Here is an 8,607-nt window from a genome sequence, read left to right as displayed (position 1 = left end):
TTGAAAATGTTGGCAATTTTTTTAAAAACATCACGAATTTAAACAATGTTCATAAATTTATATATTCTTCAAGAATATGAAAAACAATCATGAATCTAAAAAATGTTCACGAGATTTATAATTATTCATTATGTTTTTAATGCTCATGATTTTTAAATAATATTGGCAGTTTTAAATAAATGTTTGTAAATTTTAAAATCATTCACAGATTTTTGTTAAATGTCCATGATTTTGAATAAACCATTTATGAATTTTAAAATATGTTAAAGAATTAAAATTATGTTCTTGAATTCAAGGAATATTCATAAATTTGAAAAAAAGAAACATAAAAACAAATAGGAAAATAAAATAAGGAAAATAAAAAATAAAAAAAAGATGAACAAAACATTCCAAAACTGGAAGGACTTGCTTACATGGATAACGTAATAGGGCCTGCCTCCACATTATGCATGGAATGTGAATTGTCACAATAACTATTCAGACAAAAATAGAACTTATTCCAAAACCGAATAATGGCGCGGCAAAACGCGTGTTACCCTCTAGTTCAAATCATGGCCCAGTGGTAGAACTAAAAAAAAGTCATCTCTTGAGTCTTGAGGTTGGGTATGTTGGTCCTAAAAAGAACGCTACCCATAGATCGACACTGAAGTGCAAGGTCCCATGTGAGACATGAGAAAAACTATATGTGATGTAGGTTTTTAGTGTTGTTGCTAAACAATCATGTATAAGGATGGTGTCCGAATGAGGTATTATTCACTGCTTGGAGTTACAATTTGAGTTGCTCAAATGCAAAAGAAGCCAAGTCCCTAGCATAGATTGGAGGAATGAGACCATATTTGGTATGCTAATATGTCAGACATTTTGGAGACCTATTGTGTCGCGGTGGCAACATCATTTAGAATGGTGCACGGTGGCCAGGTATTTTGATCTGCTACTTGATTCATGAGGGAGGAAATTGGTGGGCCCTTTTTCGGAGATGCGGTTAAAGGAAGTGTAATAAAGTAGCCCATGAACTTAACACTTTTGCAAGCACAAACAAGCACTCCGTGGTTAGCAGTCACCAACCCTCCATGGTTTGGGGCCTCTTTTATTCATAGGAGAAGTGAACGGAAATTATATGAACATTTATGAACATGAAATGTTCATATGGTGATACTATTCTTCCATTTTACTCAAAGGAATGGACCATAAGATAAATAAATAATTTTTCATTGAATTGAGTTTCATAGAAAAACAATATACTTTTACAATCCATTCAAGCCTCTTTTTTTGCATTCTTATGCACAAAGAACAAGGCAAATTTCACAAGTAGCACAATATTAACTCCATCTCAATCTTGCATATTGGCCCTGTTTGGATACTCTAACTTAGCTAGAGGTTAGAGTTAGTTTCTAGCTTATGACTAACCCTGAACTAACTCTAGCCAAAGAGGTGTTTGGATGACAAGGTTAGATTGGCAATAAATACAATAGGAGAACTAGCTCCAATTAGCACCTATTGAGTGGGATAGTTTTTTTGGGTGGGTTAGATGCAACTAGCTCAAACTAGCCCTCATGTTTGGATACTCGAGGGATATTTGAGCCTAAACTAGCTCAAACTAACTTTAACCCATGGACCAAACAGGGCCATCTTTAACCTTATCCTCACCATCCATTGTTGGGATTACTGCGTTTTTTCTACTCCTAAAACTAAAACCCGATTCAGCACAATCATATGTATTCACAATCCTTTATTTAGCACAATTCTATCTTACACCTATGTTTTTCTATTTAACGTGTTCTTAAAATCCTACAAATAAAAGTAACCCTCGTTGTTTGCTTTGGAGAGCTTTGCTTTTCAAGAATAATGTGCTTTTTGGATATGAAAAGGCTTATATTGAGGCATCGTTTACTGTTTTGGACAATATGTGGACTACAAATGGAGCATCAACAAATTCTGTTTGTTCATGCTTGATATATGTAAACGAATAGTCCACTAGGTTGGCATTCTTTTTGTGTGATTTACAATATGCAAAATGGGAGGTGCCAAATGAGGGGCCGATAAAGATTAATGTTGATACAAGCTTCATTGCGATGAAGCTTTTGCTAGCGCCAGCGTGGTGGCTAGAGATCATGAAGGGGTGGTGCTTCTATCTTCTTTGGATTTCCATCCAATCTTTGCAATTGTAGAGGAAATGAAACTTCGAACTTTTTAGTAGGGTTTTATATAGTGGTCGTCATGCATAAGCCTATCTTCATGGAGACTGTTGTCTATTTGTGAAAAATTATTTGCCTGATAATGTTTTACATAGCTCAGTTCTCATTGATTTGAAGAGATGTGCATTCGGAATCTTTCAATGTATTCCTAAATTTTCCTTGGTGAATATCGTTTGTGACAAGAGCAAAGTAGCTTATTGGTAGATTTTTTATAACTTCTAAAGAGTTGATGTGTTGTTAGGGCATTTCTAATGGACTCCCCCATTTCTCGCCCATAAGTTGGACCCCTTATCTCGTCCCACACAATCTGGACTATCCGATATCCACCATTTCATATGTCTGTCACCTCCGTGATGGTCCAACCACAATCCCATTATTTCTACTCAACCGCTAACTCTCTCACCTAGCCCTACCACAACCCCACTTTTCTCCCTCTCTCCTCGATGCAGCGCACAAATAACGCACACCGTTGGGTACCCACACTCCTAGCAGATGTCCCTGAGCGAGTTCAAAAATTGTTCGTGGACAAATAAGGACTCTCTTTGAGGTTTTGCCTTGGGGATGCCCTCAGCTGTGGGTGTTTCATTCTGCGTAATGTATTGTGTACTGAATGATTATATAATTTCTTTCTTAATCAATATATGGAGTGTTTCTAGTGAAAACAATAGACCAGCCATACCAGAGAAAAGAAACAGAGTCCTAGCAGCTGCCACCAGAGGAACTTTTGGTCCCCTCACCTTCGGCTGCTATCTTGGTGCTAAAAGGTGAGGGGACCTCAGATCTTCAAGAAATTTGTGGTCTTGGTCGGCATCTATTGTTCATTGCGGTGCTTTTTTTTAAATAAAATGACCCGGGTTCCTGGCGATGCCATGGAGAGAGGTGTGTGTCCTCGCAGAGCTAATTATTCGGATCTGATGAGCTTATGTTATTGTGTCATGTTGCTTCTGTTTGTTTGATCTTTTGTGGAGTTAGAATATTTCCTTGGATTGGGCATAGTGGTGAGTAACTTGACTAGTAACATGCATATATTGCTAGTTTATGTTATAGAAATCCAATTTGTTTCTTGGGAGCATATGCTCTTGCCCGACAAAATTGTTTTTTGCAAATGTCATTTTTTTCTAAAATAAATAGATGTATTCATTATCACACCCAAATGCTACCCGCAGATTCTTAGTGGAAAATCTTAAGAATTCTGAATGTGCTGAAAAATTGAATACCAAATGTTACACTTAATTTTGTTTCTTTCATCAACGAAGCAGTGCTTTTCGTTTCGCATGAAAATTATCAAGCACGCTCATTAGACTAACATGAACGTCCACACAAAAAAAATCAGAATTTTTAAAATATGTTTACTATTTGTTTTAAACTTACTGTTCATCCGGGAGCATATGCTCCCAAGAGCCTAAACAACGCTCCTAATGTTATGTTACTACTTTCATAGTGGGTAGTGTCATATGTTATTTTATAGATTCAGTTTATTGGGAGGTTCTATGTGATGATACCATATATTATGTTACTTCATTTATCTCTCTTCTTTTTAATTACTTGTCACATCATCTTCTTTGTTGATGTGACAAGCATATTACTATCTATATTACTCTCACTCTGAGTAGTCTTACCATTATGGTGAATATTTTGTAGTTTGGCGGCATGCACTTCTAGGGGATCATCCTCGGTCCAAGTCCATTCAACGCTCACGGTTTTCCATCTTTTTGGATGGGTAGCTCACGAGGGTCGTCCAGAGACTTTCAAAAACCTTTGTTGGTAATCAAGTTTGTGTGGATGAGCGATTAGCATTAACATTGCTCTAGTCCAATTGCAGTATATTTATTCAAGTCTTGCTATTTTTTCCGCCTTACAAATATTGATACCACAAAGAAGATGTCTACAAAAGATTTCCTCGTAACTATAAGTATCGTGTGTTACTTCGTAAAAAAGGATGAAGTGGTCTAATTGAACGAAAATACCAGTTATGCTCCTCCACATATGTAGCAAAATATCTACATGAAAAATTTGAGCTATCGAAAAAGCCCTTGCGTCGCTCCCTCCATGGGGCGACACGGGCGGCGGCCCACCCCTGCTGTCCACCGCCTCCCCTTCTCAACCTCTCCCCCTCGCCGCCACTGGGTGAAGCCCGCGTGGATCCAACATTGGTGGGGCCTCTTCTTCCCGACGGCTCCTGCAGGCGCACAACATGGTACGGTTGGGCGTGTTGGAAATATGCCCTAGAGGCAAAAATAAAATGGTTATTATCATATTTCCTGTTCATGATAAATGTTTAGCATTCATGCTAGAATTGTATTGACCGGAAACTTAAATACATGTGTGAATACATAAACTACACCGTGTCCCTAGTAAGCCTCTACTAGACTAGCTCATTGATCAAAGATGGTTATGGTTTCCTAACCATAGACATGAGTTGTCATTTGATAACGATATCACATCATTAGGATAATGATGTTATGGACAAGACCCAACCATATGCTTAGCATCAGATCGTTTAAGTTATTTTCTATAGCTTTCTTCATGTCAAGTATCTATTCCTTCGGCCATGAGATCATGCAATGCCCGGATACCGGAGGAATACCTTGTGTGATATCAAACATCACTTCATAACTGGGTGATCATAAAGATGCTCTACAGGTATCTCCGAAGGTGTCTGTTGGGTTGGCATGGATCGAGACTGGGATTTGTCACTCCGTGTGACAGAGAGATATCTTTGGGCCCTCTCGGTAATACAACATCACAAGAAGCATGCAAGCATGTGATTAATGAGTTTAGTCACGGGATCTTGTATTACGGAACGAGTAAAGAGACTTGCCGGTGACAAGATTAAACTAGGTATGGAGATACCGATGATCGAATCTCGGGCAAGTAACATATCGCTAGACAAAGGGAATTGCATACAGGATTGACTGAATCCTTCACATCGTGGTTCAACTGATAAAGATCTTCGTGGAATATGTAGGAACCAATATGGGCATCCGGGTCCCACTATTGGTTATGACCGGAGAGGTGTCTCGGTCATGTCTACATGATTCTTGAACCCGTAGGGTTCGCACGCTTAACGTTCGATGACGCTAGAGTAGTATTGGGATATGTGCATTTGTAATTGAATGTTGTTCAGAGTCCTGGATGAGATCCTGGATATCACGAGGAGCTCTGGAATGGTCCGGAGGTAAAGATTCATATATAGGAAGTCTTGTTTTGGTCGCCGGAAAAGTTTTGGGCATTATCAGTATTGTACCGGGAGTGCCAAAAGGGGTCCGGGGGTCCACCTGCCCCCGGGGCCCACATGGGATGTAGGGGGTGCCCTAGCCTACATGGTCCAGGGGCACCAGCCTCAAGAGGCCCATGCACCTAGAACAAGGAAAATGGGAAGAGTCCTAAGGGGGGAAGGCACCCCCCTAGGTGCCTTGGGGAGGGAGGAGTCCTCCCTAGGCCGACGCCCCCTCCCTTGGAAGTGGGGCCAAGGCGGCACCCCAACCCTCCCCCTTGCCTCCTATAAATAGTGGGGGAGAGGGAGGGGCTGGACACACCAAATCCCATGCCCCGGCGGCAGCCCTACCTCTCCAAAAACTCTGTTTTCTCCTCAAATTGGTTCCGATAGCGTTTGGTGAAGCCTTGCCGGGATTGCACCACCACCATCTCCACCATGCCGTCATGCTGGTTGAGATCCCATCTACTTCTCGTCTCTTGCTTGCTGGATCAAGAAGGAGGAGACATCATCGAGCCGCACGTGTGCTAAACGCGGAGGTGCCGTCTGTTTGGCGCTAGATCAGATTGGATCGTGATTGGATCACGAAGAGTGCGATTACATCAACCGCGTTATATACGCTTCCACTTTCGGTCTACAAGGGTATGTAGACACACTCCCCTCTCTTTGCTATGCATCTCCTATATTAGATCTTGGGTGTTTGTAGGAAAAAAAAATTTGATTTTCATGCAACATTCCCCATCAGTGACATCATGAGCTAGGTCTATGCGTAGATGTATATGCATGAGTAGAACACAAAGTAGTTGTGGGCCTTGATGTTCAAATTGCTTACTTCCCTTGTCTTATTTGGATTCAGCGATATTGTGAGATGAAGCGGCTCAGACCAACCTTACATGTCCACGCACATGAGACCGGTTCCACCGTTTGAGATGCAACTTGTATTGCATAAAAGTGGCTTTGCGGGTATCTGTCTCTCCCACTTTAGTTGAATCTGATTTGACGAGGGCGGTCCTTGTAGAAGGTTAAAAGGCAACTTGTATATCACCATTGTGAATTTGCGTAGATAAGAATGGTTCTTATAGTTTATCCTAACAGCCACGTAAAAATTGCAACAACAAAGTAGAGGACGTCTAACTTGTCTTTGTAGGGATTGTTGTGTTGTGGTATGGCCAGAACATGATGTGATATATTTTGATGTATGAGATGATCATGTTTTGTAATAGGTTCACGACTTGCATGTCAATGAGTACGGCAACCGGCAGGAGCCATAGGGTTGTCTTCAATTTATTTTATGACCTGCGTGTCAACAATTAACGCCATGTAATTGCTTTACTTTATCTCTATGCATTAGTAATAGTTGTAGAAGCAATAGTAGGCGAGACGACCACGTGATAACACGATGATGGAGATCATGGTGTCATGCAAGTGACGATGGAGATCATGCCGACGCTTTGGAGATGGAGATCAAAAGCACAAGATGATAATGGCCATATCATGTCAGATATTTTGATTGCATGTGATGTTTATCTTTTATGCATCTTATTTTTCTTAGGACGATGGTAGCATTATAAAATGATCCCTTTACTTAATTTCAAGATAAATGTGTTCACCCTAAGTATGCACCGTTGCAAAATTTTGTCGTTTTGAAGCACCTCGTGATGATCGGGTGTGATAGACTCTATATTCACATACAATGTGTGTAAGCCAGTTTTACACATGAAAAATATTTGGGTTAAACTTGAAGATCCTAGCATGTACAGAAATGGCCTCGGAACACAGGAGACCGAAAGGTCGAACATGAGTCATATAGTAGATATGATCAACATGGAGATGTTCACCATTGATGACTACCCCATCTTACGCGATGATCGGACATGTGTTAGTTGATTTGGATCATGTATCAATTGGACAACTTGAGGGATGTTGATTTAAGTGGGAGTTCATTAGTAATTTGATTAACTGAACTAATTATCATGAACATAGTCTAAATTGTCTTTGCAAATTATGTTGTAGATCAGTAGCTCATGTTGCAGCTCCTTGTTTTTTTAATACATTCCTAGAGAAAGACTATGTTGAAAGATATTGTAAGCAATTATGCGGACTAGGTCCGTAGTCTGAGGATTGTCCTCACTGCTGCATAGAAGGGTTATGTCTTTGATTCACCGCTCAGTGTGCCAATCCCTCTAGCGTCGTCTGTGGATGTTGTGAACGTCTGGCAGACACGTTCTGATGACTAGTAGATAGTTCAGTGCGCCATGCTTTACGACTTAGAATCAGGGCTCCAAAAATGTTTTGAGCACCACAGAGCATATGAGATGTTTTAGGAGCTGAAATTGGTATGTCAAACTCATGCCCGAGTTGAGAAGCATGACACCTCTGACAAGTTCTTTTGCCTGTAAGATGGAGGAGAATAGTTGAGTTAGTGAGCATGTGCTCAGAGTGTCTGGGTGCTACAATCGCTTGAATCAAGTGAGAGTTAATCTTCTAGATAAGACAAAGGTTGACAAAGGTTTCCAGTCACTGCCACCAAGCCATAAGGGCTTCGTGATGAACTATAATATGCAAGGGATGGATAAGACGATCCCTGAGCTATTCGTGATACTTACGACCGTGGAGGTAGAAATCAAGAAAAGGCATCAAGTGTTGATTGTTAATAAGACCACTAGTTTCAAGAAAGGCAAGGGAAGAAAAGGGTACTTCAAGAAGAATGGCAAGGCAGTTGCTGCTCCCCTGAAGAAACCCAAGACTAGACCCAAACCTAAGACTAAGTGCTTCTATCATGGTGCTATAGAAATGGTTTTTAACCCCTTTCCGCGACGACATTTGGAACCGTCGCCAAGTGAGTGTGGGCGATAGGGGGGGTCCTTCCCACACGACCCAAAAACCGTTGGGGATAGGCCCTCATGGTGTCGGATTTCGGGTTCCGGCAGACCCTTGAGGTTCGAACACTGGGGTGCGCGCGGAGATTTCGCCTTCTACCTACCTGCACCCCTCCGCCTCGCTAAGATCTAAGCTATGGAAAGAACAACACAAGAGACACAGGGTTTATACTGGTTCGGGCCACCATTGTGGTGTAATACCCTACTTCAGTGTGTGGTATGGTGGATTGCCTCTTGGGCTGATGATGATGAGCAATACAAGGAAGAACAGCCTCGCGAGAGTCTGTTCTTGGCTGAGGGGATGAACTGCTAGGAG

This window comes from Triticum dicoccoides, chromosome 2A (assembly GCF_002162155.2).
Source record: "Triticum dicoccoides isolate Atlit2015 ecotype Zavitan chromosome 2A, WEW_v2.0, whole genome shotgun sequence".
Classification (NCBI taxonomy): Eukaryota; Viridiplantae; Streptophyta; class Magnoliopsida; order Poales; family Poaceae; genus Triticum; species Triticum dicoccoides.
The sequence above is the reverse complement of the archived record's forward strand: the minus strand, read 5'-3'. Positions refer to the sequence as shown.